Source organism: Plutella xylostella, chromosome 25 (genome assembly GCF_932276165.1).
Source record: "Plutella xylostella chromosome 25, ilPluXylo3.1, whole genome shotgun sequence".
In the NCBI taxonomy this organism is placed as follows: Eukaryota; Metazoa; Arthropoda; class Insecta; order Lepidoptera; family Plutellidae; genus Plutella; species Plutella xylostella.
This window is the reverse complement of record NC_064005.1, coordinates 627,000-641,278: the sequence shown is the minus strand read 5'-3', so window position 1 is coordinate 641,278 and position 14,279 is coordinate 627,000. Positions and strand designations below refer to the sequence as shown.

The 14,279-nt window shown below is 35.2% G+C and overlaps 1 protein-coding gene and 1 non-coding gene across 6 annotated transcripts in view; one reads left to right on the top strand and one right to left on the bottom strand.

Annotated features, from left to right (window-relative positions):
* LOC105381917 (AMP deaminase 2) overlaps positions 1 to 14,279 on the bottom strand; it is a 39,556-nt gene that overhangs the window by 23,800 nt on the left and 1,477 nt on the right. The window lies entirely within an intron of this gene.
* Positions 9,051 to 9,140, top strand: Trnay-gua. The gene is given in 2 exon segments: positions 9,051 to 9,087; positions 9,105 to 9,140. It is a non-coding gene; the product is annotated as a tRNA-Tyr (tRNA).

The following is a 14,279-nucleotide window of genomic DNA, read 5'->3' as shown; positions in this document are numbered from 1 at the left end:
TAAAAAAATTAAAAAACCGACTTCAAAAAACCACTAAAATGTAAGAAATAATTTAAGGTTTACACAAATTCTACTCGTATGAGACAGTACAAATATACCTAAGCAGGAACTGTTCTTTTTTGAAGTTGGTGCCATATTTCTTCAGATTACTTTGTCACCGCAGCGCACCAACATCAAAAAAGAACAGTTCCTGCTTAGGTATATTTGTACTGTCTCATACGAGTAGAATTTGTGTAAACCTTAAATTATTTCTTACATTTTAGTGGTTTTTTGAAGTCGGTTTTTTAATTTTTTTAATTATTATTTTAATATAAGAGGGACTACAGGGTGTTGTATTAAAAAAAGTATAGTTAGCCGAAAGGGCGTTACTCTGAATAACTTTTATCCTACGTATTTTTTTATATTCGTGAAAAAAAAAACGCTTCTCCATATATTTTTTTTTGGTCACGTGACCTTTTAGTTAGACGACCTGTTTTATTTTGGTGTTTTAAAAGCAGAACAGTAGTTTGCAGAACTCTGCATATACAGGGTGTCCCAAAAGGTTACGTAGCTGGCAAAGGTGGTGATATGGGGTGGTCTGGGTGAGGTATAATATGTACTTAAGTATGTGTATTTTGGATATGATAGAAATAATATTTTTGTTTCTTAAAACCAAAAAAAAATAAAGCCTTGTTGCGCTCTTTTGCTCACTGTAAGTACCTACAAATATTGCTGTATTAAAAAAAATGCGGTTTTGTAATAACGATTATAAAAAAAGTTATTTTCAAGTCAAGGAGTCAGTACCTAATTACAATTTCAGTCAACACCAGGTGAACTGAAAAAAATAGATAGTTCTAATTATTCTATAATCACTTTAGATCGCAAACATTGTAACTCCACTTTTCTCGGCGAAAAGTCAATTAGTGTCAGTTGGTGTCAATTAGGGCATGCAATACCGGAATAATTTTCAATACCGGTATTGAGTTTCGGTATTACTACTTCGGGATTCCGGTACTAATACCGGTATTAGACTTTCTTGTTGTTATAAATGGCAAATATTGTGTTTAAAGGACTATAGGCCAAAATTAAACAAGAAAAGGCAATCAAATTCTGTTATTATAGATATAGATTTCTACGACAATTGAGTATTAGAGTTAAAATGATAGATTTGAAAAAAAAAAATTGGTGTCGGTTTACGCATGGGCAACAGTAGATTTCCAACGGCCAAAAACTACATTAAACTATTGGAAACAAGTGCGCTTTCATAGTATATAAGAACACAAGGCTAACTATACCTTAATCGCTTTATTTATAGCCTAAAAAGTCCGATTCCGGTATTACTTCAATACCGGTATTAACTTTCAATACTGGTATTGAAAAATACTTATTTTTTTTCCGGGTTCCCGGTATTGCGGTATTGTATGCCCTAGTGTCAATAGAAACTGTTAACGCCGACGGCAAGATCCTGTAGCTGACCAGAGGTGCGGCAGCGGAGCGCGGGGAGGGCCCTGCGCCCGCGCCCCGCCACTCACACGCAAGCACCGGCAGAACCGATCGTAGCCACCGCGCAAGCAAGACGCGTACTTAATTACCTGCCTAACTACTCAAAAATACGACTGTAACTTTAATCAATAATATAAAGTTTAAAATGTGCATAAAATCTTTAATTTCTCATTATCATTATTAACAGAAACGTTTTTTTAATTTATATGTTTTGTTATACTCTTTATTCGAAAAAAAAACTGTATTCCGCATTTTACAATTTGTTTTCCTCTAAACCAGAAACCGTGATTTTTAAACAAGAAAATTTAGTAATTCCCTTTATTCTCATATACAACGTGCGATGTAGGCGAGCGTGAACGAAAACTATGCAATAAGCCTTTGTTTTTATTACTACTTTACTAAAATAAAATAACATACTCAACAATGTTAATATTTTTTTTTTGCAATACTGTAAAATTAAAATCTAATTATTAACATGAATTTCTTTTTTTTGACGGCATGACGGCTGCTGCAGCTACGTGCTGTCCAGACCTCCAACCAATCCCACCAGTACTGCAGGTTGCGTCGAATACGAGCCATTCTCTTCGACTTGACAAAACAGGTGCTCCTGGAAGGGCCATAAATCGCACGGCACCCGTACCGTATAGAGGCAACGGACTCCTTTGCAACAGCCTCCCAGATTCCTAAGTAGCCCATGCACTGCATGGCGAGCACAGCTCCAGCTTTTCGTAATGAATCCTTGGGATGTCAGCCCTCTAGGAACGCGGTTACTATTTTTAAGCTAAGAGCTAGTTCTCATCCTGCTCCGACAGTGAACGAACGCAAAGTATTGTACCCACTATCGATCACGCATTTCGGATGCCAAACTGACTGTCCGAAAGGTCGAGACCGTACCACCACGTACTACAGAGGTATGACTCGTTCGAAGAGCTTGTCAGGCTCTTACAGCAGTTAGATGTGTCGGTCAACGGAAAGATAATCTACAGGCCTGCTTTATTTATTTAGGAGCACTAATGTGGCCTCCTTTCAGTCATTGAGAAACTCACTGGCACTCAGGCTGCGGTTGAACAGGAAGATAGACTGTCTAAACAAATCCTTTTTAGGCTAGTTAAAAAAAAAACTTTAGGTAGGTAGTATGTTAACTAGAACTACAAATAAAACAGTATATGTGTCTCCTCTTAAAGTTGGTCACGAGGAGTTACGATGATTACAATCTGAGGTGACGCTGACGATATACAAGGTGTTGCAAAATGGGTATAAAGCTAAGCCAAAAGTGGATTTAGGGGTCAGTATGATCCACTTTTCTTCAACAATTTTGAAAATTCACAAAATAAAACCTTTTACAAAGAAACTTATTCGATCACGTGACTTTTTACTATAAAGACTGAATTTATTTTTCGAGAATTTCCAAAACTAGTAGAACAAAAGTTGTTCAGAATAACTCCCTGAGTCACCGCCTGTTGGCATAGTATAATCTTTTTGCAACATCCTATATAGGTAATATCAGGTTTACCTGGACCTGTAGAGTGAGATTTGACCTGGCAAGGGGAGTCACAATAGATCTTTTAGGTTGCAGTGGCGAATGGGCACTGGTTTCCCTGCCCATTTCTATAACTATAACTATATGTAATTTTATGGCAATTCAATAATGGTATGACATTTACATATTTGAAAAAATAATAAAAAATATAGGTACATTACCTATAACCCTAATAAAAAAAACTGGTTCAGCCCTTCCTTTAAACTTATAACACCCCTCTATTTCCTTCAGGAGTTCAAAAGCTGTGTTAAATACATATTTTTTATGAGTTTTTTTTAATACTAGACGACCGTATTGCGTAGTAGTTATTGACCCTGACTACTGAGCCGAAGTTCCCGGATTCGATTCCCGGCTGGACCAGATCTTTGTTTAAACACAGATATTTGTTCTCGGGTCTTGGATGTGCCCGTAAAATGGCAATAGGCCCGCCCCCTATTACATTGGGATTTAAACAACACTGGCGAAAAGTGGGTGCAGCAATGCACCTCTGCCTACCCCGCAAGGGAGTACATTAGTACAAGGCGTGAGAGTGTATGTATGTGTGTATATATGTAGATAAAGTCGCACTTAACCGCTTTTTTTGCAAAGCTTGTTAAATACCTTCATAGATTTAAAAAAATATGTACATTTTAGTTCTTCAATTTTAAAAAGTACTTATACTTTTGAACACCCTTTAGTGTACAGACTACCACATCTTAAAATATATATTATAAAAAATTACGTTTTTTGGTTTCAAATAATACAAATTGAGAACTTAATTTTCAACACCCTGTATATTGTGTAGCTTACCTAGCATACACAACCGTTAAAATAAAATAAAGTTAAATTATTACCCCTCAGAATATAAACAGGCTCGCGCTTTGGCATACTGTATTGACCGTACATAGTTCTTATTCGGAGAATCTAATAAGTGTCATTATGTATAATGTTTACCTTTATCTATGCATCTGTAACTCTATAGTAAAAAATGTAAACAAATCGAAAAGGCGAAATGTTTTCTAAGAATTTTCGGCTTTTCTCCATCTAAAATGTTTAGAAAATTAACTTTTCATAGCAAATGCATATGTATTATAATATTTGCAGTCATCATTTGTTGATTTAATCAGTTTTTGTGAAATATTTGATTAAAAATAAAATGGCGTGGGTATCGCTCCTAACAGGCCGCCACCAGGGCGACGACTGAAGAAATCTGAAATCTGTCACGGCGTCATCATTTTTAAACCGGAATTTATTAGTTTTTTGCAAAAAAAGTTGACTTCTGGTCCATTAAATCCAACTCTTTAAGGTAACTTTGTTAAGAATTTAATTACCTACACATACATATAAGATTCCATGAAAATGGGCCCTCTGATTTCGAGGGTTTTTTCATAATAAGTCGAAAAATGGCAAAAGACATGGTCTGTTTGCATTTTTTTTTAACATACTTATTATAATCCTGCACCTATTTCTAAGCAACTAACATGTTGAGTATACCCTCTGCTACAATATATATTTTTCTCAAAGTGATAGAAGCTACCGTTTTTCCAATCTAATCAAGTATATCAAACCGACATTAGCATTTTAGGTTTCGTAATCCCCTTAATGATTCGGGTGTGAAGATCTGCATGTGCATTATTAGTTTTGGACAAGAAGTGTACTAACATTATTTGTGCATAATTTTGATTTATCGTACATACCTGATAAAATGGAATAAGCGCCATCTAATTATTGTTTTGGTTACTACGCTAACAAGACGCAAAGATGAAAAACTCATTGATTTGTTTCAGGTGACCATGCGTTGCGTAATTATGGAATTTTCCTTGCCGTGGAAATCATTCGACTGTGGTGACTCATCGTACACCATCGGGATGGGATTCATAATTATGCTGAAATTTCTAATGTTTTCAGGTGTAAAGTAGGATTTTTTACTTAAAATAATAATTAAATTAGTAAAACATACAATTTATAGTACATACTAACTACGAATCCATTTTAGTAGGTTTTTATAATCACCTACTAAATACTAAAAAATAGCCCTTGACAAAAAATATTACATTCATCTAATAAACGTACCTACTTACAAGCGACGCAACGTCGACGCGACGCTGAAATCTGTCCCAATCAATACTAAAGTGACGCACAATATCTATTTATAAATTGTAAACAAACTATTTGTGCGCAAATTACTTATATACTTAGAGGTAGGAAATAATACTCTATGTATAATTTGAAATATGACTGTCTAAATGTACCTAGTACCTAGGTACCTAAAGGAGTAAACATACTTAGTTATTTTACAATAAAAAATAATAATGTAGGTAACTATATAAAATAATAATATCTAAGACATGTATATGCATTTTATAATATTCTACGACGCATTTTAGTAAGTATCTCCCTTCTCTTAGCTTGTAAACTACGGGTTGGTGAGTACTACATATTGTGCTGAATCTAGAAACATTCAATTTAATTACGATGATTTTTTTTCACCATAAAAAGATGCTAGGCTAGATATAATTTTAACAAATAACTAGTCAATAAGACCTTCAACAGGGGCGTGCATGGTAGTAGGTAAATACATATACATAGTGCACTCAAGTGCACTGCAGCACCCATAATATCCGGCGTAGAAACAATCTTTGTTTTTAAATTAAGCAGCACAATATTCAGCCGGCTTGTGCAAGTATTGTTTACATTTACATCCACGCGACGAGGTCACTTGAATTGCACTTGAATTGCATACTAATTCTTTGTTCTATACCTAAGCACAATTATATTAGAATTTTATCACACTTGTATCACACATAAACATTTATGTGTCAAATAGGTAAGGAGGAACCTACAGTCAAATTTTACGGGTATGAACAAAGAAAACTTATGAAGTTAAACCTACACTCAACATCTCGAGCATATTTTAGGGTTTTGACTTACAAAGGGGTAATAAATATTATACTATGTAACTATAATTATTATTTAGGTATTGGATACATTAGGGAAGTATATTTACGGTTGGTATGAGGTGTCGGGGGGGTCTCTTGCCGCGGCTCCTGCATGGTGCGACCGACGTGCCATAAGTCCTTGTCGAAACTGAACATCTTCACTGCGCTAGGCACAATTATTCACTTGTAATGAAAGAACATTCCACTCCCACGTACTGCTTCATATCTTTCCTTATTTTAACTAGGTATATAAGTATAATTTTGTATAAATTTATTAGTCGCAAGCTTTGGGTTTGTTTTGTTGAAGTAATTGTAACTCAGGTAGTTCTGGCTGTATTAGAGAACTCCACTGTAATGATTAGTAATGACCAACTTTCCGCCCTCGTATCAAAATGCACTATTCTCACTTAATCCATTCAATAATTATGAAAGTCTATAATTTACTGGACAACATGGAAATGACAGCTTGTCCAAAGCTTGACCCAGAATGGGTCTGAATGAATGAATAATTGAATAGAATATTATTCATGAGCTGCAAAAATAGGACAACTCTTGACAGCTGCTTCGAGTGCTTAGCACTACAGACCATGCCATATTAAAATATAACAATGGGAAATTAAGAACTTCATTCATACTTCCTGTTTCTGATAGCGATCTTATAGGTAATGTAATCCAATAAGGATTCAGATTTAAATAATTTCGTAACACTAAAATTACTCAGTACTATTCTGTTTAAGTAACTATTATTTTAAAGTCATCTTTTTTAAGCTTTATAGTGTTCTTAATATCTTATATATTTTGTAAATGTAATTTAATGCCAAGATAATTTTAATTCTTAACTTTAAATGTATTTACAAAGTTAAACATGTAACATAATGATAAGCTTAAATTATTATGTAAGCATTTATCCTTATCGCGGGGTCACCAAATTCACGATAGCACAGTAAAGTTAAATGAAAGGAATAATATATTTGTTTTGTTACTATAATAACATTTCTTAAATCATTGCATCATGCAAAGCCACCTAATTAACAAAGTTTTCACATGTTGTAATGTAGGTACTCATAATACCTATAACTGTATTTTTTGTTTTATTTTATGAAACAGTAGCCATTTATTATTGTATGATTCCAACAAAATTAAGCTACTAAAAGGTAGGTACATGTAGTACACGACTACACGATACCCATCCACTTAGGGAGAATGGGACACTTTCTTAACGACATAAAACACGCAAAGTAATATTAACACGCAAAGTTTCATTACAGCAAACTGTTTTACTAATAAAATGAAAGCTGCCGTATACCTACATAATACCTACTCGTACCTTAAAAAAAATCATATATTAAAGTTATAAGTAAAAAAATATTAAACCCTTTCAAATAAACATAACGATACTGTTATAACGACTAAAATCTTAATGAAAACAAACCCAAGTCTCACAAATGCAATAATTAAATTCCAAATATTTTTTATAATTCCAGTTAGATTGTCACTTGCGGCGCAGTAGCACGGCACTACGCGGCCGAGGCTTGTGCCCTCGATACCCGCCGACTGTAAACTGGCAGGTCAGTCCACAACCGCATAAGCACAAGCTATCACCAAGCGACCCACAGATATGTGCACGTACGGATTTATAAAAAGGGGTCCGTTTAAAACAAGATTTTGGATTCGTTTCTGCGCTTCCCACATCGGTGGTAAGGGCCTTACCACAAATACTTAGACAGTGTTTAACAGATATTTAGCGCTATCAAAGACCTTATAAATGTGTCAAATTTCGTTTAAACAAAGTTTAAAGTTTTTTTGCGTTAATACCTACTTACAGTTAATTTGTAGGCATGTGATAGGCGCAATGCAGCCTGAATTAACTTACAGCTCCAACTTGTTTAGCTTATCGCGTTTTTCACGCTGTAAGGCTCCTTGGTAACAAATGAGCAAGCTGGAATTTAATTAAATCGATGACGCAGCTGTGAAAGCTGAAAGTGTGCTCATTGCTTAGAGATTGGCAGCTGCTGCTCGAGTTATTAAAACAAGAAATACTGCAGTGTAGTCATTGCCTGTGGCCTGTGGGCTCTGTGGCCTACATTTTAAAGTAGTAAAACCGCAGATCAATATTCTGACGCAGTTAGAGTAGATTCAACAAAAATAAAAAGTATATGTGTCACAAAATAAAATCTGGAAAAAAACAGTCTGTTTGACTGGTCTTATTTCGTAATGACGTTTCTAAAATTCAACGAATGATCTCCACGTGTCTGCTTCATTTGACCGGTTAATATAAACAGCAGATTGCTGCTTAATTTAGAATCGATACAGTTATTTTGAGCAGTAAACATAAAAGCCTAATTTGAGCAGTAAACTTAAAACCGCAGATCAATATTCTGACGCAGTTAGAGTAGATTCAACAAAAATAAAAAGTATATGTGTCACAAAATAAAATCTGGAAAAAAACAGTCTGTTTGACTGGTCTTATTTCGTAATGACGTTTCTAAAATTCAACGAATGATCTCCACGTGTCTGCTTCATTTGACCGGTTAATATAAACAGCAGATTGCTGCTTAATTTAGAATCGATACAGTTATTTTGAGCAGTAAACATAAAAGCCTAATTTAAAATACTTAGGTAAGTACTTTAAAATTTCTGATTTAGACAATCAGTTTCACATAGTTTCATTGCCTAAACAAGGAACTTAGGTATTTCCAGTAAAAAAACGCACTTTTGCGATCTCGACAACTTTTTTCTACTTAATTAACTAAAAAATATGTAAAAAATAACAATACTTCGATTAGATTTTATGATTTCTTGTAAGATTTAGTCTTAACCAAGAAATTTAAATTATTACAACCAACGTGCGAAATAAAAGTCGTTACTACTCGTAGGTAGGTAATTTAGGTAAATATTTATGTAAAACAAAACACGGATAGTAATAATACCAGACGATAGAAAAACAAAAAAAGCATGCATTTAAAACAATTCACTCCCACACAAAGAAAGTTCCAACAAAATGGTATGTTACGCCATCGCATCGTCACCCTACTTATCACAAACGTCATCAAAACATACAGTTTCTACACACATAGAACACGTTTTATGATTTCGCTTTAACCTACATGCCTTCGATAGCTCAGTTGGTAGAGCGGTGGACTGTAGAGGTTAAGATTACGGATATCCATAGGTCGCTGGTTCAAATCCGGCTCGAAGGAATTTCTCTTTTATTTTATTTTTCATTGATTTTAGTATTTTTTTATTTGAGATTATGCTATTTTTTATTTATGTTTGTAGTAAGGAACAATTGTCTTAATAAATTGATTGCTTCATTCATTGATTCAGTTAGGTTGTACTAAAACTCGTACACGCATCAATTCAATAAACACGTTAGTAGCTGATACAATACTACAAATTACAGGTACAAAAACATTAACTAAACACTCTGAACTCACCCTCATCGAAGAACGAGTCGTTCAAGATGCGGGGCGACTTCCCCCCGTCTTGCACCCCTCTAGACGACATCCTTCATCACCAAAACACCAGCTCAACACTTGTTTAGTTGGTACTCGGTATAGTATAGCACTCAAAAAGTATGTCACTTTAACATTCTATGCACTAAAAGCGATAAGGAATTAAAACAACGCCAAATAGACGGCTATTTGCGTTGTATCGCTTTTTTGTTACACAGTTACAGATATTGTTATAAGTAGCTAGGAATCTAATTTAAAATAAATACTTTTAGGAATTATTCGGACTCGGTAAAAGCTCGGATTAAGCAGCTGATGAAAGTTACCATAGACCTACCTACCTAGTACCTAATACCACAGAATAATAAACCGTAACTAGACTAGTATAATACTCAGCCCAACTCAGCCAAATTATTGACATATTGGCATAGAATATGTATCAGGTAAATATGCCAATAAATTAACTATGTAGGTATATTGATGTCGATTCTGAAGGCAGAAATTCTAATTTTAACGCTGTCAAACAAAAAAAATAACTAGTATCAAATGAGATTTCAATAAACAGTCATAGAGTCGAATTTTAAACAAATAATTTAAGGTTTTGACAGCATTAAAATTAGAATTTCCGCCTTCAGAATAGACATCATTGTCTAATTAGTACCTAATTAGAAAATCTTGTAAATTCTCTTGCCTAGATGATCTTAGTTGGCAGACTTGGCAGAGCAAAAAGTTCAATACAGTGAGTCACTATTCTGGTGCCAGGATGGCGCCTATCGCCGTCTGGGTGGAAACCTCTAGTCATGTAGTCACCCTATCCTTACCCTCTATTACCTAAGATACTGCGGCCTAAAGCTAGACAAAAAAATAAGTGATGTTGGCGTTTGCCTTACAAAAATCCAAAGCAAACGCAAATAAACTAAAATTTTCATTTAACGACAGCCATGGTCTGAACTCTGAACTGAAGTAGGTACAATCAGAATACAGGCTGTTAGTAGCTTCCTTACTTCTACTTACCGTGGTAGATCCGTACAGTACAACTAACTCGGTAGGTAGTAGGTACATAGGTATACCTCATCAAAGTATATTTTTTCAATTTCAAGATCAGTGGCCGCGGCCGGTGAAACAACGAACTTTTCGGATCATGACCCCATTACCGAAGCACCTTGAAAAAGGTCGATAAACAAACTGAAATAATTTGTTTATGAAATACCTACAGCGGTGGTAAACAAAGCAGAGAACCGATTTCCAAATTACGGTGCTCATTTCCAATGCCGAGATTTGGCAAAGATTACATTTAACTCGGCCATCTCGTGCGAGATTGGAAAAATTATATTAGTTAAGTACCTATCTGGTTTCGAGATGAAAGGTTGAAAAGATGTTTCTTAACGTTACGCTTATATGTACTGTGACCCTATATTGCAGATTTAAAGCGGTAATTTTAAATTAGATTTTAAACGGAGATATAAATATCTCGGATGCGGGATTTAATATTTACGAACCTCCGGTTAATCCTGCAAAAAATACTAACTTCTATTTCCAATGAGGCTTCTAGGAAACATAGAAAAACACATCCTCAATGGAAAGAAATGAATTCTACACAACTTGATTCACGAATCTCACGGAAGTAATTTCTCTAATATTCAGTGAGTGAGTCTATTCTCGTCACATTTTGCGCGGGAACCACGCCAGACGCCCACCCAATTTCAGCACGCACGCAAACAAGTCAAAGACCCGTTCCGTTTTTGAAACGAGTCATTGAATCCAACAAGTTTTCTTTGTTAGAAAATATAGGGCAATGGAAGGAAGAAAACGATGCAAGCAAAATGCAATGAGAAAAGAAATAGGAAATTTTAATCAGGGACACTTTGGACCAATTCTTTGGTCGTGGTGAGGATGGAAGGTGGTTAGAGAATGGTGGGCTAGAGACGGACGATGAGCTGTTTGGCAGACCACCTGCTAGATGGTGCGATGACATCTGCAAGGTTGCAGGGAACCAGTGGACCAGAGCGGCACAGGACCAAAGGAAAAAAAGGAGGCCTACACCCAATAGTGGTGGGCGATAGAAGACTGATGATGAATCTTATAGAGTTTAGCCACACCGTTTCAGGGAAATAATCTCTAATTAAATTTATTGTGTATTAAATTCACTCATCGCTGGCAAATAAAATGTTGGCTACCAACAATTTAAACACGTTGTATTTAATCTATCAACATGTCAATCTAAATTAGATTAGATGGGTACAGTCGTTTGCAATAGAAACCAACAATCATGTAAACAAATATGGCGGACTGACATTGACAGCGTATTGTTTATGCCCATAGTGATGTCATAGTGTTCTAATTAGATTAAATATGGATTAAATATATAAGCCATAGACTATAAAATAAAACTGATTATATATAAAAAAAAGTGTTTATTAAAACAAATTTAAATCTTCGTCTTCGTCATCATCACTATCAGAAGTGTCGCCGGTGACCGTAATTATAAATGGAACCACTATGTCATCGCTTGCCATGTCTAAAATGCCGTCGAGCTTTTTCATTTCTTCCTCTTCCTTTTTTCGTTTTGATTAATTATATTAAGCTCTTGATTTTTTTTTAAATTGTATTCAAATAATATTAAATTAAAATAATTTATTAAATTAAAAATAAAAGATAACTTCAGATTACGAACAACACTAACTTTTCAATGACTTATAGAGTTCGATGAGTAAAAAACTAAGATGACAGCTTGTCAAATACTTCGAAATTTTTACGTTGCAAATGTTTTAACAAATTTAACTTATAAATACAAGTTAAATCGTGTTGAAGATAATGTGAAAACAATGGTGTGTTCGTTGAAATCAGACTATGTTCATAAATTGATCGAAAATGTATGTGATTACGGAGTAATCGTGACAATTTGGTTTGTTTACATGATTGCTGGTTTCCATTGCAAACCACTATACATGGGTACGGTACATGTCATTAATATCTTATCTAAGTAATTGACATTTATTTTCGTGAAATTTAAGATTACTGTGTTTGAAAATAGAATAAGTAGGTAAAGTAAGAGAGTACCTAGGCAGTGGGCTCTTTAATGTGCGATAAGAACCAAGGTTAAGGTACGTTTTTACCAGTGGTTCTTGCATGGTCATATAAATACTAACCTAGGTATCCTATAAACCTATATTAAGCTTTAATAATTTAGATATTATGTAATGTAGCTATAACTCTGTTTTTCACTTTACAACATTTTAACGTGTCAACCTACCTACTTACATATTTACCTATATACCTGCTTACTGAAAATGATGCACAATTTAGCCTGCCTACGCCTAGGTACCTATAGTTTACCCATCAATCGTAGTCTTGTGAACATAAGGAATAGTTTAGAATAGTTATCCGACTCACTACAACCGTCACCATCACTCGGAAACGCGGCCCTTACAGCCACACTACATACACTGCACCTGTTTTAACATTAATCTGTGGAAAATTCCAGAACGATTCCGCGGTAACTCACATCAGCTGTCAAAACGCGCGCCAAAACCAAATTAGCAGTTAAAATGTTGGTTTTTAATCACAATTTTTTGCACAGATTTTCGGGGCTGAACAGCCTGCGGAGACAAGGTTTTTGTGTAAAGTTTAGAGCAGCACTGAGCACGGCGCGGGCTGGCACCGGCACAATGACATGACATGGTTTTGTGTTTAGCACAATTTTGTACTACAACTCATTTATTAATAGACTAGCGGCGGCGCTTGCATCCGTGTAGTGCGTGGCCTGTAAGGCTGAGTTCAGTTTTTCAGTCGCATCTAAGGAAACTTCATCGAGCTGTAACGCTGCTGATGTCATACTTTTGAGGACACTTTATATATGCTCTTGTTTTCTAAGTGCCGGCTTACCGACATTGTTTGTTCAAGATTGTGGTAAGTAGACTAATAATGATGATAATTGCTCAGGAATACCAATGTATGGTGTATATGGGTAATGTAATAAATACATAACATCAACTTAGATGTAACCACCTACTTACCTGTAAGTACTAAGTTAGGTAATTGCTTACTTAGGTATATGAATGTCCTTAAATTTTAATAGAAATTAATTTCAAAAATATAGTTAGGTAGGTATTTCCTGAATTTATATCATTATCGCATGACAGCAATCAGCATACATATCAGGCTTTTGAGTGTATGGTTGTGGTCAGTCAGTAACTATTATCTAAGCTGTGGCATGGTTTACTACCAACTTATCAGCTTATCACCAAGATTATGATTATATTCCTTTAGCTATCTATTCTATAATCATACCCCCTTATTCATAAAAAAGTTACTGAACGGATTAACTATTGAACTGTTCTGTCCCTCTCTGACAGAGAACAATTTGTTCTTTGACAGAGAGGGACAAAACAGTTCAATAGTTAATCCGTTCAGTAACTTTTTTATGAATAAGGGGGTAACATTCCAAAATCATCCATTCAGTAAGTAATTTTATTTTATTTGGCCATATCTACTAATTTGGTATCATTATGCACATATTATAACTACATAATTATCATGATTTGGAGAGAGACTTCACAACTCTTTCAGGCTCATCTGAAGGAGCTACCGATTCAAACGGTTTACTTTAAGGATACCGACACCTAAGTATAATTGTGTCTTGTAGTTAAGTATATACCTTAAATTATCATCATCATCATGAACCACTGCTGGACATAGGCATCTCCCAAGCAGCGACAGCATTCTATCCTCGGCCTTCCTCATCCAGCGTCTACAGGTCTCTTGTCTAAGTTCGTCGGTCCAATGCTGGAGGGCGTCTAATGCAACGCGAGCATAGCTCTTTCCATTGCCCGCCGAATGACTTTAGGTAAATTGGTGGACTAGTCCAACCGCCAGGGTCTACATATT